Here is a 27,871-nt window from a genome sequence, read left to right on the forward strand (position 1 = left end):
TTTTAATCAAAACATCGACTAAAATAAATAAAAAATAAAAAAAATTCGAAATCAACCAATCGGAAGGAAAATTAAACCGACCAATTATGACTCATTGACGGAGAGTTACCGTAGTACGAGTAGCGTAGGATCCCCCTCTTTCATTCTTTTAAAAAATAAAAAATAAAAAAATTCAAAAATAAAAAAAGAAAGAAGAAGAAACCACGTTTCTTCTTCTTCCCCACGTGCTCCCATGGTCATCTTCTCCAACTCCTCCTTCTCTCAACAACCCACGTTTTGGACCACCCACATAGCAGCCACGTTCTTCTCCTCCTCTTCACTCTCTCCCTTGATCTCTCCCATCAACCCACGTCCTCTACCCTTCTTCTTCTTCACAACAAAAATCAGCAACATTCTCTGACGTTTTTTGCTAGATAACCACCCATACAACTACCCACATCTCCACCCTCTCTCCCCTCTTTCTCTCACGTTTTTATGGGAGGGAATGACTATAAAAAAAGAGCAAAAGGAACCAAGAAGGGGGAGTTCTCTGGTTGACTGTCATTTTTCAAAAAAAGAAGAAGAAGAAAAACGTTTTTTTCTTTTGGCTGCCATTAAAAACCAGCAACTTCAGCTCCTTCATCTCTTTGATCTCTCCATCTTCTTCTCTCTCATGTTTTGAACAGCCCTTCTCCCCATATTGGAGCAAAACCAGTAGCTATTGCAACCCTCCATTCATATCTAAAATCGTCCAAAAACAGTAGCGATCAGGCCTTCCTTCCATCTTCACCTTGCTGCCATTTTTTAGTTCTCCATTAAAAATCTGCAACTATCTCTTAGCCTACAACCTTCTTCCCAAAAAAAAAAAAAAACCTGCAACATACCTTCACCTACTTCCTCATTTTTTATAGCAGCCATAAGCCAGCCTGTAACACTCTTCATCCTCACAGTTTTACAACCTAACTCAGCTCTCACTTAATTTAATTTTTGCAACCGACTCAGCCTTCTATTCATCCTTATTATTAGCAACCCATGGAGCATCTCTATCCTCACAGTTAGTATCCCCAAAAGCCATTGGTTCAATCTTTTTTTTTTTCATAACTCTCTCAATTTCGGCCTTTAAGCAAGCTCATAGCCATTAAGCAAGCCTAGACCAACTCGATTTTGGGAACAGGCTTCTTAAAAGCACGCAAGATCACAACAATTACTCACACATCATTTCGAGTTCTTTTTGAAGGAATTCACACATCCGAAATTATTCGATAAAGGTAAATTTTTATTTTCATTTTTATTTTTATTTTTATTGTTTTTTTTTTATTGTTGCTTGATTTCATATGCATTTGAAATAATTCATTGATTTTTGGGGTATACGTGGCATTAATGACAATGTTCGAGTTTACGAATTATTAGCGTATCAATTCACCTATATTTTTTTGATTAATAGATCGATTGAATAAATTCACGTATACCAAGTTGGTGGACCGACTCATTGGATGTTAATATTTATCGGGTTGATTCATCACTTTTTGATGTTGTTGGGTCGACTCATAAATGTTGATTTTAATCGACTCAATAAAAATTAATGGTGTACACTAAACATAAAAAATAAAAAATCGATTTTCACAATAAAAATTACGAGTCAACTCGCTGATTTTGGGGGAAATCGAAAATTTGAATTGGTTTTATTTAGAAATTGTGCACGTGGGTTAAATCACATATTTAACACATGTGGAGATTTTTTAAAAATAATCAAAGATTATTTTGATTAACAAATTACGAGTCGACTCGCTGATTTTTGGTACATTGAAAATTTGGTTCGATTTTCTTTTGAAATTGTGCACGTGGGTTAAATCACATATTTAACACATTGGAAATTTGATTCTTTTGGTTAACAAATTGCGAGTCGACTCGCTGATTTTTAAAACATTGAAAATTTGAATCGATTTTATTTTAAAATTAGGCACGTGGTTAACTCACCGATTTAATGCACGTGGCAACTCAAAATTTGTGAGTTAACCCACTGAATTTAATGCACGTAATGATCGAATTTCTTCGATAAAATATCGTCAATGAGCCAATTCACTAATCTTATATACGCGACATTGAAAATCGATTTCGTATTATTCAAAGTATGATCGAATTGATCCATTAATTTTTGGTGTCATGTATGCCTCATTAAATCATGTAATTATTTTAACCGTAGGATTTGTTTAGTAAATTCGATGCAATTTGATGATGATCGGACCCTAGTTTGACTTTTAGTCTTTGAATGTTGACCGTAGGATATTTTTGGATCGCAGTAGAGACTGATCATTTTGATCAGGCGGGTTCGGTGCCTAACACCTTCCGAAATCCGTAACCTGACCCCTTACCTATCTCTCTGATCCACGGACTGACCCATATCCATTTGGAGTTAATTTTGGTTCCTAGACCTAAACTAGGTGGCGACTCCATAATCTTTTAAAAATCCCCGAGATATGTAGATCGGACCCCTAATCCGCTATTTAGCGGACGGCCGCGGGGGTCGAGGCGATTTCAGTACCACGTACACCCCACAAATTGATGAATCAACGGAGATCAGAGAGACGAGTGCAGAGAGAGATGTGCTCTTGCCAACAATGGAGAACACGTAACTGGGCAAAACGTGAGAGATGAAAAGAACAACAGGGACATGAGTTTGAGAGGCTATGGTTGTGTTGTGTTGCATTGTGAGGGAGACAAGATGGAGAGAAGTGGTTGTGGAATGTTGCTGGAGAAGAACTAGTTGGGCATTAATGGAAATTGAAGACGTTGGAAGATGTTGTGGGCTGTTTGGGCAAGAAAGCGTTGAAGATGGACTAAGGTTTAATGGTGGCTGTTATAATAAAACTTGTGAGAGAGTTGACATCTCGATGATGAGGTCTGTGTTACTGGTTTAATGGTGGAAATTTTTTTTAAGGGCAGAATGTTTGTTAGTTAAGGAAGATGTTCAAGTTGGGGCTGTTAGAAAAGAAGGTTAATCACATAGATATTGGCTATTGGAGAAGGTAATGGTAGAAAGGTTGGCTATTGAAAAGAAAATAATGATAGAGGTTGGCTGTTGAAGATGAAGGTGGTTGCTGGTTTTTTTATTTATGGTAGTAGATGGAGAAGAAATTGGCTGATTTTAATGGTGAAGATAAGAAGAGAGTTGCTGATTTTTGAGGATGTTCATGGAGAAAAAATTATAGCTGATCTCAATGATCAAGACAAGAAGAATTGCTATTTATTTTTTATTTTTTTCAGCAGTAAAAAAAAACCATCCCCTTCATGGTTACCTCCCCTTTCTTTTATGGTAGTTTTACCAACTAAAATCATGAGAGAGAGAAAAAGAGAAAGAGAGAGAGAGAGAGAGAGAGAGAGAGAGAGAGAGAGAGAGAGAGAGAGAAAGGGAGAAAGAGTAAAGAGAGATAAGAGAGAGCGGAGAGAGAGTGGAGATGGGAGAGTGGATAATTGGAGAAGAAGATGTGGGGGAAGAGAGAGTTGGAGAAGAAGATAGCCCACTTTTTTTTTTTCTCTTTTTTTTTTCTTTAAAAGAATGGAGGGGGTGGAGATCCCACGTTATTCGTACTACGATAGCCTACCATCATTGAGTTATGTTTGGTTGATAAGTTTTGTTTTGGGTTTTGAATTTTGAATTTATTTTTAATCCGATTTTGAATTGAATTTCGATTGGATGATATCAATTAAATTTTTTTATTTGAGTCGACATTTTGATCTGAATTTTAATTTGATGTTTAAAATTTATATTTGTATTTGATTTTAAATTTTGATGGTTAAATTAAAATTAATTTCAATTTGGTTTGATCGATTAAGTTCGATTTTGGATTTCGAATTCGTTGGATTTCGATTAGAATTTATTGGTTTGTTAGTTTTTTTCTTTTTTTTTTTAAATTTGATTTTTCACTTTAATTAGTTGAATAATTTTAATTTTAATTTTTGATTTGATTTTACATTTTAATTTGAATTTCGTTAGATTTGAATTTGATTTAAATTTTAAATTAGTTTCCTGATTAAATTTTAGTTTAATTTTAGATTTGAATTTTTTTTTCGTTTTTGATTTGAATTTGATTTGAATATTAAATTGGTTTCTAGGTTAAAGTTTAATTTTTTATTTGAATTTTATTTTGATTTTCGTTTTGAATTTATTTTCCTAGGGATCAGGGTCTCTATGTTAAAGTTGGATATTGAGGGGCATTTTGGTCATTTTTATGATTTTTTTTTAAATTTCTTCGCTTTCATCAATTTGGGTCTTGTTATACTCGAAATCACATTCTGAGTGCAATGGAGGTACTTTTGAGATTTTTCGAAGGTCCAAAATATATGAGTAGTATTTTCGTCATTTTGTTGATTTTTTATAAATTTTTCTCGAATTTCTCTGTTTTTATCGATTTGGGTCTCGTTAGACTGAAAATCACATTCTGGGTGTAATGGAAGTACTTTCAAGATTTTTCGGAGGTCTAAAATTTATGAAGGGTATTTTCGTCATTTTTGTTATTTTTACAGATTTTTATAGATTTTAGCGTGAGGTTTCTTGTAGTCCCTGTGTGGTTATTTCTAAGTCTCAAATCAATATTTTTCTAGCATAGCGAGGTTTTTAAGTTATCGAGCTATGTAGCGAACCTATGCGTACGTGCTTGCTAAGTTGGGCATAAGATGTAGCGATCCTAAGTGTGCATAAACTTCTATGTCGAGTCGTTACGAGTAGGGGGATGAAAAGAAATTAGAAACAGAAGGAATCAAGAATAGTACTCACAAGCCTTCGAGTTCTTTTATACTTATCATTAGGAATCCACAACAACCGGGTGACGAATTGTCGAATTAGGAAGATGCAAAAATAGGGTGTCTATACATACAAGGCCAGATATTGCCTTCGTTGTGAGCATTGTCAGTCAACGTATGCATTCTCCATATGAGACTCATTTGGACGCTGTGCATAAGATATTTTGGCATCTAAAAATTACTTCAGGACAAGGGCTGTTTTTAAAAAAAGGTATGGAGCGAAGTATAGAAGCCTTCCCTGATGCTGATTAGGCTGGCTCAATAGAAGATCTACCTCAGGTTATTGTACAATGGTGTAGGGAAACTTGACAACTTGGAGGAGCAAAAAACAAAATGTTGTAGCAAGAAGTAGTGTTGAAGCTGAGTTTAGGGCTCTTGCTCATGGTATATGTAAACTAATGTGGTTGAAAAGGCTAATGATGGAGTTGAAACTTTGGAGTGAGGGTCCTATGAAATTGTATAGTGATAGCAAGGATGCTATTAGCATTGCATATAATCCAGTCCACCATGACCATACCAAGCATGTGGAGGTGGATAAAAATTTTATAAAAGAGAAAGTTGAGGAAGGAATAATTTGCATGGCTTATATTCTTACAAATCAGCAAACAACAGATGTGTGTACTAAAGGATTGTCAAGACAAGCTTTTGAGGAGCTGAGAAGCAAGCTGGGCATGATCAACATCTTTGCTCCAACTTGATAGGGAGTGTTAGAATATTTGATATTTATTAGGAAAATTATATTTTATTCTATAATCCCTTAAAGTTAGGAATTAATTAGTTAAGTTTTTATTATTGATTTTGTACCTGATTTAGTTGCTATTTTATTGATTGATTTGGGAGATTTTATTTTCTCTTTTTGCCCCTAAGAATAGTATGTAATCTGCTACAAATATTTATGGTATTTTATCAATGATAATATAATAAATTAGAGGATCGTCTTCTACCTTTGCTCACACGTATTATACATCTAGAGATAAGAAGATCTCTGCAACTTTGATTTACTTTGAGAGTTTGCCTTATAAGGTGAGTTCAACTACTGGGTATATCAATTATGATAAGTTAGAGGAGAGAGCTTTGGATTTTATACCAAAATTGATTATTTGTGGTGGAAGTACGTATTTTGAGGATTGGGATTATGCGAGGTTTAGATCTATTGCGGATTAATGTGGTATTGGACAACAAACTATTTATGATCTCAGAACTTGGGGATCATCATGTTAAAAATTTATGTTCCAGAGAACGACACATGGAAGTGTGTAGAAGTGGAGCGTTTCCCTATAAAGAGCTGCAGCGACCATTTGCTATCAATGCAGTTGAAGGGAGGATTTACGTGGTGTCGCATGGATCGGATGTTGGAGTTGGTCGTGCTAGCAGCAACATGAAAGAACTTAAAAGATTAAAATAAAAAATGTTGTGTGCTGGGTGTATTGGCAGCAACATTATAAAATAAAAATAAATAAATAAAATGAAAAGCAGTTAAGTGTGTTGAAATCTTCTTAAAGGTCTTTGAACTCCCCACGTGGCAGCAATATATTTTTTTTGTTTAATTTATTTATTTATTTTTAAGATTTACTTGGCAGATTTATTGTTGTTTGGATTTGAAAAAAATGGGTAAGGCTATCCTCACCATTTTAGTAAGTGTAGACACGCCATTTTTGCATCTGCCTGACTTTGCGATCCGTCACCCAGTTGCTGTAGATTCCTAATGATGAACGCAAAGAACTCGAAAGCTTGAGAGAAGCATCCTTCTAATTCCCTTTTGTCTTCTAATTCTATTCCCTTCTTTCTCCTTACCACGCAACATAGAATTACGCACGCTTAGGATCACTATATTTTCTACCCGGCTTAACAAGTACGTATGCTTAGGTTCACTACACAGTTCGATAACTTAGATACCTCGCTATGCTAGGAAAACATGACCTCGAGACTTAGAAATAATCATGTTGCGACTGAAAGAAACTTCACGCCAAAATTCACTAAAATGGACAAAAATCGATAAAATGATGAAAATACCCTTTATAAATTTTGGATCTCCGAAAGACCTTGAAAGTACCTCCATTGCACTCAGAATGGGATTTTGAGTCTAACGGGACCCAAATTGATGAAATCAGATAAATTTATGATAAAATCATAAAATGATTGAAATGCCCCTCGATGTTCGACTCTTAGAAACCTTGACGCTTAGGAAAACACAATTAAAGAATTAAAAAGACTTCAAGAAAAAATCTTGAATAATCAAAATTAAATTAAAATTTAAAATTAAAATCAATTAAAATTTACAATCAAATAAAAAATTTTAATTGAAAATAACCATTAAACTAAAATTAGAATTTAATTGACAACTTAAAATTTAAGATCAACTTAAAATTAAAATTCAAATTCAAAATTAAATCAAAAATAAATTTTAAAATCAAGTTAAAGGCTAATTAACCAATCCTAATTAAAAGCAAACCCAACTAAAGTCAATCAACGAACAAAAATAAATAAAAATCCAATCAAATTAAATAGTACAATTCAAATTAAAAATTACACAATTAAAATTAAAATTAAAAAATTAAAATTAAAATCAAATGGCCAATTAACAATTAAAACTCGAACTAAAAATTAAAATCAAATCAAATTTTTTAACCAAACTCAAAATAAAAACTAATAAAACTCAAAATTAAAAACTAATCAATCAATAAAACAAAATTTGAAATTGGCCAACCATGACTCGACAGCAAGGAGCTACCAATAAGGTGAGTAGCTTGAGATCGCTACTCCCATTCTCCCAAAAGAAGGAAAGTGAAAGACGCGTAAAAGAAAAAATAAGAAAGAAAAATCAAATTTTCTATTAAAGAGAGAATGGTCTCTCCTCCTTAGGAGAGGTTGATCTCAGCTCTCTCTCTTTCCCTTCTACTCAATCTCAAGCATCTGCAACACCCCCCATCTCCCTCTTCTCTCCTTCACGTCCCCTAGTAGCATCCATTGACAATCCCATACCAACTCCAACAACCTCCATTAACAGTCCCCACACATCCAACATCAACATCTCCATCAACACCATTAAAAACCTGCCCCCCTACCATCACATTCTCTTCTTCTTCTTAGCTTCTCTTCATCCCCAAATGCCCTCCATTAGCAACCCTCACTACAGCATCTTCAGCCCCATGTCTATCATCTGTAGAAGTGCAACCCAAACTCTCCCCATCTCACTCTCTATTTTCTGGTTCAGTCCCATAACAGTCATATTCTTCATTTTTCTTTTTGAGCCCTCTTAACAGCAAACAAAAAGGGAAGAAGGAGTAGAAGAAGAAGAGGAGGAAAAAGGAGAAGGAGAAGAAGAAAACTAACTTGACAGCGCCTCCCTCTGACAGTAGCCACCACCACATTTATCCTGCACTTCCATTAACACAACATTTTTTCTCATCCTTTTCAATGTATTAACAGCGGCTATCACCTCCTCTATCTCTTTGACGTCCTAACAACAGCCCATCATAGACCTTCGTTCTCTCTTTAACGATATAACAGAAGCCTTCACCTTATTCTTTCTTTGTTTGATGTCCTAACAGCAGCCCATCACCTCCTTCACTCTCTCTTCAACACCCTATTACATGCAGCCCATTACCTTCGTCATTGTCTAGGAAGTAATCGAGTTTTTTTGAAGGAATACCCACCACAACCATTTTTTTAAGGTAAGTTTCTTTGTCATTATTTTCAATGATTTGCTTTACATGTAGATTACTTTGAATTTTTTTTTGGTGTTGGAACTTTTGGAGACCTTGGTTAGGTGCACATTTCACATGCATGAAACCAAAGTTTAAAATCGATTTTCTAATAATATGCGCGCGGGTTAACTTACTGATTTTATGTACATGGAAGTTTACAATCGTTTTTAATTAAATTAACACGAGTCGACTCGCTATTTTTTTTCATGTGCATTAGAAGTTTCAAAATTGTTTTCTTAATTAAATTAACATGAGTCGACTCGCTATTTGTTTTATGTACATTGGAATTCAAATTTTGATTTTTTAATAAAGTTGCCACATGACTCAACATACTGATTTGTGTGTATGTGGGAACTTCAAAATCATTTTTTTGATAAAATTGCCACGTGAGTCAACCCACTGATTTGCGTGTGTATTGGAATTTCAAAATTAATTTTTAGTAAAGTTACCACGTGAGTCAACTCACTGATTTGTGTGTGTGTGGGAACTTCAAAATCATTTTTTTAATAAAATTACCCCATGAGTCAACTTACTGATCCATTTGTGCATTGGGGGTTTAAAGTCGGATTTTGTTTATACAAAAGGATTTGAGTTGACTCATTGATCTTGTGGACATAGGACCATGCGAAATTTGAAGAATTCACGTGACAAAAAATGAGTTTTCTTGAAAAATCATAATTTGTTCATTTTGGGGATTTATGGACTTTTCATCGATTTAGTAACCTTCCTAAAATCCTGATTTTTCATTTTTGGACAATTAATATTTGCAAATTATTAATTCGAGAAACCTATACTCATAATTTTCTATTTTGGAGAATTGTTTTTATAAATTTCTAATTGGGGACTTATTTTATTTGGAAATTCCTACTTTTGAAAGTTGATTTCCAATTTGGGAGCTTCTTATATTTTTATAAACTTTCAATTTAGGAAATTTCAAGCTTCTAGTTTAGAAATTTCATATCCCCAATTTTTTATTTTAGAAAGTTTTCGCAAATCACCATTTTAGTCGATTTAGAAAATCTTTATAGGTTTGGATTTGGAATTGAAATATTGTCGCGTGGGCTTTAGAGTATAGTTAAAACTAAGGCTTTTTCAAATATTTCCATTTTTGTGCGGAATTCAAAATATTGTGTAATATTTGGGGAATATTGGTCTTAAGATTCGTTTAGTATATTCGATATAATTTGATGATGATTGGACCATAATCTTGACTTTAGTCTCTATCTGTTGATCGTAGTATAGTTTGGATCGTAATAGAGACCGATTATCTCGATCGGGTCGGTTCGGTGCCTAACACCTTTCGAAACCCGTAATCTGACCCCTTACACATTTCTCTGATTCGTGGACCGACTCGATCCATTTCGGAGTCATTTATGATTCCTAGACCTAAACTAGGTGGCAACTCCTTATTCCCTAAAAATCCCCAATTTACCAATTGGACCCTCATCCACAATTTGTTGGAAAACGAGTCGAGACGATTTCAGTAAGATTTCAGATCTTCCTAAAGGTCTTTGACCATGCCACATGGCATCCAAGAGTATTATCCAATGTCATGTGCTTGTGGCCGATGAAATTCTAAGGACTTTTAAAATAAAATTAAACATAAAAAAGAAAAATTTTAATTGATTTTTGTGTTGAACTTTAATTTTAAATTTCATCACCACCCATTTTCAAAACCTTGGATCTAAACTAAAAAAGAATTGAATTTTATTCTTGGATTCAATTTTTTTCCATTAAATATAGAAGGCTGTGACATTGGATTGCCGACATGATCAATCACGTTGGCCTAATGACCCTTTGTAAAATTTGAAGCCTTGTGAGTTGGGTCAAATTAGCCTATGATCTCAAGAACGTTCGCCAAGCATGTCTTTTAAAAAAAATCATTGATCCTTATCTCAACAGCTATCATGCTATCCTTGATTCAATATTTATTGAAATCTCGATTTATTTTAGGTCGTCCAAAGTAATCATTGATTGGACCATATAAAAAAAAAATTTGTTTTGATTCATAAAAATAAATAAATAAATAAAAATTTCTTGTACCTATTTCACCAATTGGTCGATGGTTGATTATTTTTGTGCCATAATTTCTTACCTACTTGATATGCTATGATCCTGATTGTTAAACATTTCAATGTGCATGCCTTGATCATGATTTCGATGCTATGAATTTTGTGTATTCTGATCAATCTTTACGTGATATCCATACTGTGATGGTTTGATCTGGCCCATGGGCCCACTCATCTAAAAATGCCTCGGGCACACCCCACTTTGATTTGCACACACTACTAGCAAGTTTAAATTACTTTGTATTGCACGCTTGCATGTCCCTTATAGCCAACGTGGCACTAGTACCTGGCCCAATTTTCTCGTGAGACGTGACGTCATTCATGAAAATCACAACTCTAGTTACGTATCTCTATGGTATATAAAACTGGGGCATCAGTACTATTTGATCGAGTAATTTTGAAAGGCGATGCGCCCACGATGGAGCAACTTGAACTTTTGTTCTATTGTAAGCTACAAAGTTACATGTCCCTATTGCCAATGTAGTACTAGTATGTGGTCGGTTCCATTATGGGATGCTAAACCATTTATGAAAGCTATAACCTTAGACTCGTACCTATGCGGTATATTAAAGCTAATCTAAGTTGCACCAATTGTACTTCTTAGTCAAAATCAGTGTCTAAGCGAGATCTTGTCCCACTGTACCTCGTGTACATAGGGAATAGACGACTTCTATTCTAAACGAGAAGTGACTTAAGACTGCCTCTGCTTAGCATCGTGCGTCATTTCTCAACTGGGGATTAAGCTGGTTGCTTTCAACCTTTAAGATTTGGGTCTAACTCTTAGATTATCACTTTGAATTTTTACGGTATATCAAACCAAGTCACCACATACCGTCTGATTGAGTACGCTTGAGAGGTATATAGGTGCACTTGGACAAGGGTGGCCAGATAAATTGCATTGCACGTAATAAACCTAGAGTCTAGAAACCTCCCTATAGGTCACGACTAGAACTTATCATGGGTGTTCTCAGGTTGCTCTATTTAATCCAATCAATAGGTAAGTAGGCGGACCGATCTAGACCGTTCAAACTAAACTCGCAATATCGGTCTGACCCAATGTGTGAAATGTAAATCAATTAGCCTAATCGATAAATAGATCAAATTAATCAACACCAAACCGATTGGACCAATTGGTTTTATTTTCAAAGATTCAGATCATTTTATACCAAAAAGATTTGATCTTAGGATCAAATTAATTTGTTTGATCAAAGGTTCAATCCCAATTAGGGGTAAACCCATGACTAACCTTCCTCATCTTCTTGGTCACTATAGACTTATAGTGCATTTGGATTTGATATTTCCTACCAAACTTGGGCTAATTTATATCAAAATTTTAATCATGTGGTTAAGAGTCAAACTTTTAGAATCAATGGTTAATCTTAGTTTACTTCCAATAAGGTAATAATTACTCCTAGACGTTATAAACCACCATCTATACCACTTTGGGTTTGTGAAAAAGTCATTTTTTTAGAGTACTATTCTCAAGTCCAAGTAGTTAGCCTTTACCACAAGAAAAACAAAGTACTATGGATGAAACAATACTTTGTCAGATTTTGAAATCTTTTCATGTACAAATTATTACTTTTGTTCAACCACAAATTGAAGTCTTGAAAACTGGAAAGAAAAAAGACTAAGCTAAATAACCATAGGTTGTGTTGGACCTCATCGAAGACTAGGAGGATAATAAATTACTTGTCGACCCTGTATTAGCTCATCGAATAACTCAGCTTGAAACTGCTTTGAAAAATAACAAAGACCCCGATGATCTTACTATTAGATTAGATGTGATGACGTTATTTCCCACGGTCCATCTACCATAGAAGTTCACAATGCCGGACATGGAGAAGTTTGATGGAATTAGATGCCCTAGGACTCACTTGAAAATATAGGGTGTCATCATACAATCTCAAAATTTGAGTGCAGAACAGATGACCCAATTTTTTCAAAGGACCCTTACAGGTCTTACCTTACGCTGATTAATGTCATTGGACTCATCTTGGGTAAGAACATGCCATGAATTGATGAAGGAGTTTATTGATCTATATTCATTCAACATGGATATTAAACTTACAAAAAGAGATTTAGAAACTGCCAAACAAAATTCTGGGGAACCTTTCACTGAGTTTATTGCTCAATGGAGAGCTAAAGCCGCTCAATTGTGGGACTGACCAAGGAACAAGTCAATATCATCCTCAGGAATCTCACTTCAAATTATGCCAAGTACTTTATGCCTTAGTACCTTCCCACTTTTTAGTCTGTCCTTGAGGCTGCAAATCAAGTTGAGGATGCCTACTCTTCGAGATTTTTTGGTAACTCGTTTAAATAAAAACCCAAACATTTCAAGTCCAGTGTTAATTCCTTACAAATAGCCAACACATTTTTCACACTAGCTCCTCAAGCCACTCAGTCCTTACAAGCCAAGCCTAGGAGACAATTTGTCAATCTTAGAATGTTCTTTAGTGTCACCTATCAAAAGTTAATGAAAATGGGGTTGCTGACACCATTACAACTAAAGCCTTTGCCCGATCATCTTCCTCCAAACTTGAACAATGGGCAATTCGTTGAATTCCATCAGATTCCTGCCCATGTTCTTAATAGGTGCATTACTCTCCGCCATGCTATTAAAAACCTCATTGAGCAAGGAAAGGTTACTATACCTGCTCCTACCACGCCCAATGTTAAAACTAACCCTTTGCCTACATTTCAAAATCAACCACCTCCTACTCTGAACCTGATATCCATATCCAAACCCGAATCAATTGAACTAGTTTCCTTCATTCACTCAATTGGTATTAACAGTATATCTTCCCCATGCCAAAATGAGCCCACCTACCCTATGGTAATGTAAGAACTAAAAAATAGAGAGATCATTGAAGCTATGGGTTGTTCAACATAGATAGGCTCGAATCTGAATTTGAAGAGATAGAAAAAATTGACAAGTGCAAGTCACCCATCAAAGATATCCAAAGTGGCATAGACCTTAGAATTGTGTCCCTCCATTCAAAATGATGTCATTGCTTTAAGTCTTCTTTTTAGCTTCAATTGTGTCAGTCTTTGAGTTCAGTTAATCATTTCGACTATGTTAAGTTTTTTTTATTTTGGGATTCAGTCAAGTTAGTGTCTATGTTTTTTTATTCCAATAAATAAATAAGCTTTGAATTATCATGCATGCAATAATGACGTGAACATAAAATTTGACATGATGAATGCCTCAAAGCTTACTAATCAAATTTGATAAATATTGAAATTAAAGAGTACACTAAAAAAAGTGCAAATGGGTACTACATTATCCTTAGGGGAACATGAGTGAATAATAAACATACTTGAAAAATTCAACAACATTCTTGCATATTCTCATGGGGATATATTGATAGATTGCACCAAGATAAATCAAGATATGAAGTCAAGGGTGATTTTCAAAGTCAAAGTTTATCGATCAAGAATGATACAATTGAAACCATTGACTAAGATGTTAAGGCCTATAAGAAGATCGATCATACTACTCATTTAAGGGAGGAAGGTTGTTATTCATAAAAGTATAAGTGAAAGCACCCTCGATCCGCGGGGTATGCGGATCCACTTTTGACCCTTGAGGTTTGGGAGTCGCCACCTAGTTATTATGGTCTAGGAACCGAACTGACTCTAAAACGGATAATGAACTAATCTACTACAGAAAATCTGAATCCGAGGATCATGTTACGGGGTTGGAAGGTGTTAGGCACCAACCCCGCCCGGCCAATGCCGGTCTCTACTTATCCCAAGTAAGATTACATTGCTAATGACCAAAACCTAGATAAAAAAATAGAAAAATGCTACATTCGATACGCAAAGGTTCTATTCCCTCAGATCTGGTGAAACTGCTCCTTGTACCGTACTCCTTGTTTTGTTCTGTCTCCGGATCTGATTTTTTATCTTCGAGGCAAGGTATCTCTTTCTTGGATCTGGATGCTTTGAATTTATTATGGATTTTTCAGGTATTTTTGAAAGATTTCTAGGTATTTTTTAGGCTAAAATCAAAGTAGGGGTGTTAGGTAAGGAGTTGGGACTCCAAAATTAGGGTTTTGGGGAGGTTGTGGAGGCTTCTTCACCTACTTTTTCTAGGGTTTTTTCTTTGATACGAAAATAGGGTATGGAGGCTCCTTTTTATAAAGTTTCTTAGAAGCATTAGGGTTTGATTAGGGTTTCTTTTAGGATTTCATTTAGGGTTTCAATTAGGGTTTAGACTTTGGTCTCATGAGATGGACTTAGTCTTTAGGGTTTTAATTTAGGATTTTGACTTTTAGTCCTATATGATTGACTTGATTAGTTTACATTAGGGTTTTGACTTTTAGTCTTATGAGATTGACTTGATTAGTATTTTGATTTAGGGTTTTGACTTTAGTCTTATGAGATTGACTTTAACACTTTGACTTTAGTCTTTCTTGGTTGACTTTAATGTTTTGACTTTAGTCTTACTTGACTTTGGTCTTACTTGATTGACTTTAATGTTTCACTTTACATTTTTTTAATGATTTATTTATTAATTTTGAAAATTTTAATTATTAAAGTTGTAAAATTACTATTTTACCCTCGGAGGGATTGTTTACGTTTTAAGTCATTTTTCAATGTTCTAGGATGTTTTGGAATCAGTTTTTCGTAAGGAATTCAATGAGAATGTTAGTTTTTATCATTTATGAAATTTTTGTGTGAAATGGTCGTGAATTTTATGAGGGGTATTTTCGTAATTTTGTCAAATTCTGTGAAAATTAGCGAAATGATTTATTTGATTTCGATTTGTTATTTTATGTGTTTGAATGGGTTTTCCTAAGCGTAATGTAGGCTTTAGGGTTGTTTTGATGTTAGGGATATTTTGATAATTTGGTTATTTTTAGTGATTTTTATCGTGAAACTTCTTTTTGGTGTGCAAGATGATGATTTCTATGTTCCTGGGGTCGTATTTTCCTAGCGTAGCGTGATTTCTAAGTTTTGTTAATTCGAGATACCTTATCCGGATTTCTGAAACATATCTGGTAACAAAATAAAGGATTGGAATAAACATGCATCATTGGGAACCATTGCGATCGGGTTGACGAGTTGATTAATCAGGCGAGTGCAAAAATGGGGTGTCTACAGATGCCCTTCTTTGGCAGAGGGTTGAAGCAAACTAGATAGCAAATCTATTTCGGTAGATAGTGCGATATCCGAATGTCAAAGCTAGTGACAGTTCATTTTTGCAGCCTGATTTGGTAGTTCGTCAAGGCGTCCAGATCCTTGAAGGTAAGTTCTCCCTAGACTAAAAATGTCAAATCCTCGAATTTTGAAAAATTCTCCTTGACTTATGCTAACATGCACGTGTGTGCAATGGTGTGATGCTCACGAAATAACCTATCGGATCATTGAGATTAATCCCTCTTCGATAACAACAAATGTCAGGTCTTGGAGATCTTCTCTCGCCGACAATGATGATTCAAATTGGAATGTATATATGCAATGAAATCAATCATACGATATTTGAATTATGACAAGTTTGAAAAAAATGAGATAATCATAACACAATCAGAATCAGGTGATGTAGGAACTTCATTAAATCCTATCAAATTTTTTTTTTTTTTTAGAGTAAGAAAAAGTTTGAGTCTCGTTTATCGGACTCGCGTTAAGGTTTGATAGGAACTTAAAAATCCTGTTAAAAATTGGAGTCTTGTTTCTCGGACTCGAACTGAGGTTTATAGGAACTTAAACAATCCTATTTCAAATGGTTGGAGTCTCGTTTTTTGGACTCAAACTGAGGTTTACAGGAACTTAAACAATCCCGTTAATTCATTCTATGATTCAAACAAAGCTGGGGTCTCGTTTCTCGGACGCTGGCTAAGGTTTATAGGAACTTAAAAAATCCTGTTAATTCACAGTTGGAGTCTTGCTTGTCGGACTCGAACTTGCTGGAGTCACGTTTCTCGGGCTAAGGTTTGCAGGAACTTAAACAATCCTGTTAACTCATTTTATGACTCAAAAACGGTTAGAGTCTCATTTCTCGGACTCGAACTTGCTGGAGCCACATTTCTCGGGCTTGGGTTCGCAGGAACTTAAACAATCCTATTAACTCATTTTATGATTCAAAGGACCTGGAATCTTGTTTCTCGGACTCGAACTCAATGGAGCCACGCTTCTCGGGCTTGGATCAATTAAAGATTCAGTATTATCGAATTCAACGATTAAGAAATTGACCTTTTATTGGCTTATCATGCATTTGGATTCATAATTATGATTAGGCTTCGCCGGACTTTTAAGCTTTTGAATAAGATTTTTCCTGTTGATCATGGGATCAAGAATGCAAATTTTAGAATCGAAGTTAGTATCAAAAATGCCCCTAGTTTCAAGGTTGACTTACATCTGAAACTTGACTGTGAAACTGATGGGCTGGATTACATTTGAAAAGTATGGAAAAGGGACTACAGACTCCAATAAATAAAAGACAAAAGAATTGTCATTCCTTTAAATTCAAGACTCTTGAGATTATCATAGGTGCAATAAGGAAATGATCATTCTCTTTCGAATTTCTTTTGAAAAATACTTGAGCTGGGCTTTGATAAATATTGAAATATAAGATCTTCCTCTTTAAAGTGGTCAATGAATCTACATTTCCCATTAGCAGACGCTATTAAAGATCTTGCAATGTTCAAAAGAAAGGCTTTTGAGTTTCTTCAACTTCAACATTGTCTTGAACAATTTTCTACATTCTCCAACTTCTGTGTAAGCTTTTATTCTGAATTTTCTTTCTTGGTGGGATCTTTCCTTCGATTTGATGATGCCCTAATTTTTGCCTAGATCGCCTCTTCAGGTTTTCAATCTAGCGGGCTTTGTTTTTCTTTTTTTGAAGATGCCTTGATTTTTGCCTAGATCACCTTTTTAGGTTTTCAACCTAGCAATCTTGTTTTTTTTTGTTATGCTCTAACTTTTGCCTAAGTCGTCCTTTCGGATTTTCAACTTAGCTGGCTTCTTTGTTTTTGATGATCTTGGATACTCAACTTGACAACCTTTGGTTCTCTGGACTTTAACCAAATCAATTAACATTCAGGAGGACTTAGTAGGTGGGCTTAGGACATGGTTTAGAAAGAAAATGTATAAGGCTCAACTTCCCAAAATGCCCCTAGTATGACATTCTCTTTTTTAGACAACTCTCTTAAGTCTCTTTCTTTCTAATGCCCCTAGTTAGGCATTTTTGTCATCATTTTTTTATTTTTATTTTTTTCAATGCCCCTAGTTTGGGTTTCTTTTCTTTTCCTTCAATTCTTTTGATTCTCTTCTTCTAATACCCCTTTTTTGGTATTATTTTCTTTTGCACATTTCAACAGGGGGTTTTCCCTTTCGATGACACTTTCCTTAAGAGAATGTATATTTTGTTTTTTGTTGTGACCGGGCTTGAAGTAACTTCTCAGGTTGCCTACGTACCCCAAATCATTTTTTTTTGGGATTAGGTCAAAACGTAGTTCATACAAGATTTCCCTCCCAAGGTTAGTTGGTATAGTTTAGAAAGAGAAAGACTATTGAATTTTTTTAGAGGCTGCAAGGGGCTAAAGAGGATCATTTTTCTTTCTTGGCAAGATAAGAGAATAGTTTGGCCAAAGAAGGCCTCCTTTAGTGAAAGTTACTTGATCTGGTCAAGGTTCTGGGAACTCAATGTCTTGAATACTTTGTCGAGCGAGATCTTTTTTTGAGAATAAACCGCTTTCAATCTTCTTTTGAGAATGAACTGCTTTCAATCTTCTTTTGTAAGATATGATTAAGTTTTCCGCATTCGACTGTTCACTTCTTCTATAACTCCGAGAAAATCCTTTATCCTTTATGAGGGATTCCTTCTTACAAATCTTGGCATCTTTGTCGACGGTTTCAATTACATCATTCCTGATGATCTTTGGCTTTGATGTTCACTCTTGACAGTAAGTTCTGATCCATTTTGGTGCAATCCGAAAGGTAAAATAGTGTTCGCATTTACCATATCCTCATGAGATCATGCGAAAATACTGCTGAATTTGTTAAATGAATTCATCATTTTCTCATGTTCTTTTGAGGATAATGTAGTACCAATATGCACTTCTTGAGTGTACTCTCCTATTCCAATATTTATCAAGTTCAATTAGTGAGCTCTGAGTCATTCTTCATGTTAGATTTTATGTTCACATTATTATTGCACGCATGATAATCAAAAGCTTCTTTACTTTATTGGAATAAAAAGACAAAGACCTTCCAACTTGACTAAAAAATAAATCTTAACATAATGAAACTGACCGACTGAATTTAAAGACTGACACAACTGACACTTAAGGAAAAAAAAACTGAAAATAGGGATATGATTCTGAATGGAAGGACACAGCGCTAGGGTCTATGCCACTTTGGATATCTTCATGAGGGATGATTCAGGCTCGTCCGCTTTTTCCATACCTTCATGTTCTGATTCAAGCTTGTTTGACGCTGAATAACCCATTACTTTCATATTGTCCTTGCTTTTTGGTTCTGTCATTGTCTCAAGACAGATGAGCCCATTTTGGCATGATAAAGATGCACTATCAAGACCAATCAAGCGGATAAAAGAAGCTGGGTCAACTGATTCAGGTTTGGACATGGATATTAGATTCAGAGTAGGAGGGGGTTGATTTTGAAAAGTAGGCAAAGGGTTAGTTTTGATATTAGACGCGGTAGGAGTAGGTATGGTAACTTTCCCTTGTTCAATAAGGTCTTGGATAGCATGGCGGAGGGTAATGCACCTATCCAGAACATGGCAGGGCATTTGATGGAATTCATAGAATTGCCCATTGTCAAAGTTTGGAGGGAGAGGGTTAGGCAACAGCTTGGATTGTAACGGTGTCAACAGTCCCCTTTTCATTAGTTTTTGGTAGGCAACACTAAGGGACATCCCGAGATTGGAGAATTGTCTCCTAGGCTTGGCTTGTGAGGATTGAGTGGCTTGAGGAGCTAGGGCAAAAAAGGTATGGGCCACTTGCAAGGAATTTGTACTGGGTTTGAAGTGTTTGGATTTTGACTCAGATGAGTTGCCAAAAAGTCCCGAAGAGTAGGCATCCTTGACTTGATTTCCGTCTTCAAGAAGAGATTGAAATGTAGGCAAGTATTGAAGCATCAAGTACTTGGCATAATTGGGACTAAGATTCTTGAGGATGATCTTAACTTGCTCTTTTTCTTGAGGTCGGTCCCATAACTGAGCGGCTTTAGCTCTCCATCGAGCAATGAATTCTGTGAAGGTTTTCCCGGGCTTCTGATTAGTTGTTTCTAGATCTCTTCTTGTGAGTTGAATGTCCATGTTAAAGGAGTATCGACCAATGAACTCTTTCATCAATTCATGCCATGTTCTTACTCGAGATGAGTCTAGTGACATTAACCAGCATAAAGCAGGACCTGTAAGGGTTCTCTGAAAAGGTTGGGCCATCTGTTCTTCACTCAGACCCTGAGACTGCATGATGCCGACATATATTTTCAAGTGAGTCCTAGGGCATCCAGTCCCATCAAATTTATCCACATCTGGCATTGTGAACTTTTCTGGCAGACGGACTGTAGGAAATAATGTCATTGCCCATAATCCAAGGGTGAGATCGTCAGGATCCTTGATATTCTTCAATGTAGTTTCTACCTGAGTTATTCGATGAGCTAATACAGGGTCAAAGGACACTTGATCATCTTCAAAATCTTCAACCAAATCAAACACGGCCTGAGGTTCTACAACTTTATCTCTTTTCTTTTCAGTCATCAGGGCCTCAATTTGTGTCTGGACAGAAGCAATAATCTGCGCTTGAAAGGAGTCCAAAATCTGACGGAGTGTTGCTTCATCCTTGTACTTGTTTCTTCTTGTGGAGAGTGTTGACTACTTGGGCTTGACAAAGGTACTCTGGTGAGACGACTCTTTTCATGGACCCAAAGTGGCACGGTTGGTTTAGAATGCCGAGGAGCAATTATTACCTAATTAGAAGTAAATAAGGATCAACTATTGACTCGGAAGGTTGGATTCTTAACCACATGATAAAAACAAATTTGACATGATTTAGCGCAAGTCCGGTTGTAAACATTAAGTCCAAATGCATTATAAGTCTATAAAGACCACAAGGGTGAAAGAAGTTAATTACGGGTCTACCCGTGGTTGGGGTTGAACCTTGGGTCAGACTAATTAGTTTGACCTCCTGATTGCATCTTTTCAATATGAGCTAGGTTGAATCTTTGAACCTAAAAACCAATTGGTCTAACAGATTTGATGTTGTTCAGTTAGATCCATTTGTCAATTGGGCCAACTGGTTTAATCGGTTCAAATTGATTGGTGCATTTTACCACTTGGGTCGGACCGATATTACAGGTTTAATTTGAACGGTGTGGATCGGTCCGCCCACTTACCTTTTGGTTAGATTAAATGGAGTAACCCGGGAACACCCACGATAAGTTCGAGTTGTAGCCTACAGGGAAGGTTTCTCGACTCTAAGCTTATGTAGACACCCCATTTTTGCATCCGCCTGATTAATCAAGTCGTCAACCCGATCGCAAAGGTTCCCAATGATGGATGTCTATTCCAATGCTTTATTTTGTTACCAGATATGTTTCAGAAATTCGGATGAGGTATCTCGAACTGACAAAACTTAGAAACCACGCTACGCTAGGAAAATACGACCCCAGAAACATAGAAATCATCATCTTGCAAACCAAAAAGAAATTTCACGATAAAAATCACTAAAAATGATTAAATTACCAAAATACCCCTAACCTCAAAACAACCCTAGAGCCTACGTTACGCTTAGGAAAACTCTCTCGAACACATAAAATAACAAATCGGAACCAAATAAATCATTTCACCAATTTTAACAGAATTTGACAAAATTACGAAAATATCCCTCATAAAGTTCAAAATAATTTCACATAAAAATTTTCATAAATGACACAAACCAACATTCTCATTGAATTCCTTACGAAAAACCGATTCTAAAACATCCTAGAACATTAAAAACCGACTTGAAACGTGAAAAGTCCTCTCCGGGGGCAAAACGGTAATTTCACAATTTTCATAATTAAAAAATTCGAAATTAATACATAAAACATTAAATAATTAAAGTGAAACATTAATGGAATTAATTTAAAACTTTGAACCTAAAAAATCGATTACTTGGACTCTTAGGCAAAATTGTTGAGGGTTCGTGGGATATTTCTTTAAGGACCCATCCATTTGGGGGTCCAAATAATTAAAGATATTTTAGAGGGGGGTTCTCCAAAAATTAAAAGTAAATCAAGCAAGACTGAAGTCAAGGTATTAAAGTCAATCAAGTGAGACTGAAGTCAAAATTAAAGTCAATCAAGCAAGACTGAAGTCAAGGTACTAATCGAGTCAATCTCATAAGACTAAGGTCAAAACCCTAAATCAAAACCCTAATCTAAACTAATCAAGTCAATCTCATAAGACTAAGGTCAAAACCCTAAATCCAAACCCTAATCTAAAACTAATCAAGTCAATCTCATAAGACTAAAGTCAAAACCCTAAAACCCTAAAGACTAAGTCAAAACCCTAATTGAAACCCTAAAAGAAGCCCTAATCAAACCCTAATGCTTCTAAAAAACTTTATAAATAGGAGCCTCCACACCCTATTTTCGTATCAAAGAAAAAACCCTAGACAAAGTAGGTGAAGAAGCCTCCATAACCTCCCCAAAAACCCTAATTTTGGAGCCCCAACTCCTTCCCTAACACCCCTACTCCGATTTTAGCCTAAAAAACACCCAAAAATCTCTCAAAAACACCCCAAAAATCCACCACAAATTCAAAGCATCCAGATCCAAGTAAGAGACACCTTGCCTCGGAGATCAGGAATCAGATCCGGAGACAAAAGGAAGCAAGGGGTACGGTACAAGGAACTGTTTATTTTCAGATCTGAGGGAATAGCACCTTTGCAGATCAAAGGTAAATTTTTATTATTTTTTTAAATCTATTTTATCATTAGCGATGTATATCTATTTGGGATAAGTAGAGACCGGCATTGGCCGGGCGGGGTTGGTGCCTAACACCTTCCAACCCCGTAACATGATCCCCGGATTTAGATTTCTATGCAGATTAGTTCTTTTTTATCCATTGTAGAGTCATTTATGGTTCCTAGACCGAAACTAGGTGGCAACTCCCAAACCTCAAGGGTCAAAAGCGGATCTGTGCACCCCGCGGATCGAGGGCGCTTTCAGCTTATTACGTGCAATGCATTTTATCTGGCCACCCTTGCCCAAGCACACCTATATACCTTTCGATACGTGGTGACTTGGTTTGATATACCGTATAGGTGATAATCTAAAATCTCAATTTACTTCTCTGAAGTAGAAAACAGCCAGTTTGATCTCCAGTTGAGAGGTGAGGCACAATGCTGAGCAAGGGCCCACTTAAATACCTCTCGTCTAGAATAGACGTAGTCTATCCCCCTCGTACAGTAGGGTACAGTAGGGCAAGGTCTTGCTTAGGCACCGATTTTGACCAAGAAGTGCAATTGATATACTTAGATTATCTTTTATACCTACGGGTACGAGTCAAGAGTTGTAGCTTTCATAAATGGTTTGACATCCCACGAGGGGACCGACCACGTACTAGTACTACGTTGGCAATCGGGACATGTGACTATGTGGCTTACAATAGGTCAAAAGCTCAGGTCGTTCCAGCCTGGGTGCATCAATATACTTCTCAGAATTATCTGATCAGACGGTATTGACGCCCCCAGTTTGATATACCCTAAGGTACGTGACTGGAGTTGTAGTTTTCATAAATGACGTCGCATCTCTGAAGAGATCGGGCCACGCACTAGTGCCACGTTGGCTATATAGGATGTGTAAGTGGGTAAAACAGTAAACGTGCATGTGGTAGGGTGGGGTGTGCCCGGGGCCTTTTTCAAACACATGGGCCCATGGGCCAGATTATGTCATCACATATGGATATCAAATGAATATTGATCAAGAAAATAATACAAAACCCATCACATCGAAATTAAGATGAAAGCAAACACATCACAAATATATCTGTCAAGATCATGGCAAATCAATTAATGAGAATGGCATATAATAATTGATCAAACAAACATTGCAATGGGCATAATTTTTATAATTTTTAAGGTCCAATCAATGATCACTTTTGGATGATCCAAAATAAATCGAGATTCCAATAGATATTACATTGATGATAGAATGACAATGGTTGAGATGAGCTCACTCTCAGGAACATTAATTGTGCCATCATTAGATAAATTCGGATTTTCTGTGAATTAGGAAAATACAATCCGAACTTGCATCGATGATATCTAAGGCTCCCGATAACGAAATTGAGTGAACTCAGATTCTAAATTGATCTACTCGATGAGATCTACGTTTTATTAAGAGGTTTCCAGACTTAATTTTCACTAGAATATTTTGTAAAAACGTTTTAACATTACTGTCCCAACCTTCATCATTCCATCATTTTCATATGTCAATTTGAATCTTTCATTATTTAGGGGTCATCAAAAAGTGATCCTTAATTGGAAAAAAAATGCAATGCCCAAAATCAAGTACAATCAAGTCACAAAAATAAATAAATAGGAAAAATAAATAAAATAAATCGAATTAAATAATAAAAAAAACTAGGTCATCTTGGCAATGCTCCCATAGTTGGGATTTTTCAAGTTTGATCATCAATGGTCCCCAGCGGAGTCGCCACTGAAAGCGCCCTCGATCCGCGGGGTGTGCGGATCTACTTTTGACCCTTGAGGTTTGGGAGTCGCCACCTAGTTATTATGGTCTAGGAACCAAACTGACTCTAAAATGGATAATGAACTAATCTACTACAGAAAATCTGAATCCGGGGATCATGTTACGGGGTTGGAAGGTGTTAGGCACCAACCCCTCCCGGCCAATACCGGTCTCTACTTATCCCAAGTAAGATTACATTGCTAATGACCAAAACCTAGATAAAAAAATAGAAAAATGCTACCTTCGATACGCAAAGGTTCTATTCCCTTAGATCTGGTGAAACTGCTCCTTGTACCGTACTCCTTGTTTTGTTCTGTCTCCAGATCTGATTTCTGATCTCCGAGGCAAGGTATCTCCTTCTTGGATCTGGATGTTTTAAATTTATTATGAATTTTTCGGGTGTTTTTTAGGCTAAAATCAAAGTAGGGGTGTTAGGTAAGGAGTTGGGACTCCAAAATTAGGGTTTTGGGGAGGTTGTGGAGGCTTCTTCACCTACTTTTTCTAGGGTTTTTTCTTTGATACGAAAATAGGGTATGGAGGCTCCTTTTTATAAAGTTTCTTAGAAGCATTAGGGTTTGATTAAGGTTTCTTTTAGGGTTTCATTTAGGGTTTCAATTAGGGTTTAGACTTTGGTCTCATGAGATGGACTTAGTCTTTAAGGTTTTAATTTAGGGTTTTGACTTTTAGTCTTATGAGATTGACTTGATTAGTTTACATTAGGATTTTGATTTAGGATTTTGACTTTTAGTCTTATGAGATTGACTTGATTAGTATTTTGATTTAGGGTTTTGACTTTAGTCTTATGAGATTGACTTTAACACTTTGACTTTAGTCTTTTTTGGTTGACTTTAATGTTTTGACTTTAGCCTTACTTGACTTTGGTCTTACTTGATTGACTTTAATGTTTCACTTTACATTTTTTTAATGATTTATTTATTAATTTTGAAAATTTTAATTATTAAAGTTGTAAAATTACTGTTTTACCCTCGGAGGGATTTTTTACGTTTTAAGTTGTTTTTCAATGTTCTAGGATATTTTGGAATCAGTTTTTCGTAAGGAATTCAATGAGAATGTTAGTTTTTATCATTTATGAAATTTTTGTGTGAAATGGTCGGGAATTTTATGAGGGGTATTTTCGTAATTTTGTCAAATTCTGTGAAAATTAATGAAATAATTTATTTGATTTCGATTTGTTATTTTATGTGTTCGAATGGATTTTCCTAAGTGTAATGTAGGCTTTAGGGTTGTTTTGATGTTAGGGATATTTTGATAATTTGGTTATTTTTAGTGATTTTTATCGTGAAGCTTCTTTTTTGTCTGCAAGATGATGATTTCTATGTTCCTGGGGTCGTATTTTCCTAGCGTAGCGTGGTTTCTAAGTTTTGTTAGTTCGAGATACCTCATCCGGATTTCTGAAACATATCTGGTAACAAAATAAAGCATTGGAATAAACATCCATCATTGGGAACCATTGCGATCGGGTTGATGAGTTGATTAATCAGGCAAGTGCAAAAATGGGGTGTCTACAATAAGAGATTTTTTGAAGTTTTGAAAGTGTTGGCTGAGTCAATGTCAAATACAAAAAACTCAATCACATTCAATTTCATAGAAAAAGATTGAAGATTACTCATTCCCAAAAGAAGATCGTACTCGACAAAGCAATCAAAGCATCGAGTTTCTAGAATCTTGACCAAATCAATTAGCATTTCACCAAAGGAAACCTCTTTTGGTTGAACAATTTTCTTGTCTTATCAAGAAAAAACTTTCTTTAGCCCCTCATAGCCTCTAAAAAAATCAATAGCCTCTTTTTTTAAAATAACACCAACCATCCTTGGGAGGAAAATCTTTGTATGAACTATATTTTCGTAGTCTCTAAAAATATCAATAGCCTCTTTTTTTTAAACAACACCAACCATCCTTGAGAGGGAAATCTTTGTATGAACTATATTTTGACCTGATCCCAAAAAAGAAAAGAAATATTTGGGGTACGTAGGCAACATTAGAAGTCACTTTAGGTCCGATCACGCAAAAAATAATATATTCTCTTAAGGAATGTGTCGTCCAAAAGGAAAATCCCTATTGAAAGGTTCAAAAGAAGTAATGCCAAACTAAGGGCATTAAAAGAAAGAGTCAAAAGAATTGGCAGAAAAAAAAAAAGAATTCCAAACTAGGTGCATAAAAAAAGGAGAATCAAAATAATTTACAAAAAAGAAAAAGAATGTCAAACTAGGGGCATTAGAAAAAAAGAGAATATTAGACAAAGGGAATTTTTGGGAAGTCGAGCCTTATACATTTTATTTCTGAACCATGTCCTAAGACTACCTAATTAGTCCTCTTGAGTGCTTATTGACTCGGTTAAGGTGTAGGGAATCAAGAAGTTTTCAAGTTAAATATTCAAGACCATCAAGAAAAAAAAGAAGCTCACTAAGTTGAAAACCCAAAAGGGCGACTTAGACAAAAATTAGGGCATAACCATAAAAAAGAAAGCCTGCTAGGTTAAAAATCTGAAAAGGCGACCTAGAGAAAAATCAAGGCATCTTCAAAAAAAGAAAAACTAAACCTGCTAGGTTGAAAACTTGAAAAAACAACTTAGGCAAAAATTATAGTACCAAAAAGGGAAAGAAAAATCCCACTAAGAAAAAAATTCAAAAGAAAATTGTCGAGTTGGTTATTCAAGATCATCAATTAAAAATGAGAAGCCCGCTAAGTTGAAAATTCAAAAGGGCGACTTAGGCAAAAGTTAAGGCATAACCATAAAAAAGGAAAACCTGCTAGGTTAAAAATCTAAAAAGACAACTTCGACAAAAATCAAGGCATCTTCAAAAAAATAAAAATAAAACCCACTAAACGACCTAGGCAAAAATTATGGTACAAAAAAAAAGAAAGAAAAAATCTCATTGAGAAAAAAAATTCAAAAGAAAGTTTACTAGAAAATGCAAAAAATTATTCAAGCTACAACATTTATTTTTCATTTAAGAGCTCACATCTAACAATGACAATGCTGAATTCGACAAAACTCAAAAGTGATCTTCAGCATATAAGATCTTTAAGAGTATTTACTTATATAAGTATTCGGTAAGGGAAAGTGTAGAACCATCAACTACTTTGAAGAAAAAGATCTTGTATTTTAATAATTATCAAGATTTTAAGTTCAGATCAAGCATTTTTCAGAGAAAATTCAAAAAAATGTGATCAATTCCTTATTGAACATATGATTATCTTACGAGTTTTACAAATTTAAAGGAATATCGATTCTTTTGTCCGTCATATATTAAAGTCCATAGTTGCTCATATATATTTTTAAAGTGTGATCCAGTCCATCAATTTCATGGTCAAGTCATAGTTAGAAGCTAACATTGAAACTAGGGGCATTTTTTGAAAATAACTGTGATTCCAAAGTTTTCATTCTTAATCCCATGATCAGAAAGAAAATCTTATTTAAAAGTCTAAAAGTTCGATGAAGCCCAATGATAATTATGAATCCAGATGCATGATAAGCCAATAAAAGCCTGATCTTTCAAACTTTGAGTTCAATAATACCGAGTCTTTAACTAATTCAAGCCCAAAAAGTGTGATCCCGATTAGTTCGAGTTCGAGAAACGATAC

The 27,871-nt window shown here is 35.4% G+C and overlaps 1 protein-coding gene across 1 annotated transcript in view; it reads left to right on the top strand.

Annotated features, from left to right (window-relative positions):
- Positions 1 to 389: 389 nt before the first annotated feature.
- Positions 390 to 27,871, top strand: part of LOC147398218 (uncharacterized) — a 49,758-nt gene continuing 22,276 nt past the window's right edge. The window contains exon 1 of the mRNA XM_086447381.1: positions 390 to 1,247. The gene's annotated coding sequence lies outside the window, so the exon portion shown is untranslated. The remainder of the gene's footprint in view (positions 1,248 to 27,871) is intronic.

The sequence above is a fragment of the Akebia trifoliata genome, chromosome 7, assembly GCF_017979445.1.
Source record: "Akebia trifoliata isolate Shusen 1 chromosome 7, ASM1797944v1, whole genome shotgun sequence".
Taxonomy (NCBI): Eukaryota; Viridiplantae; Streptophyta; class Magnoliopsida; order Ranunculales; family Lardizabalaceae; genus Akebia; species Akebia trifoliata.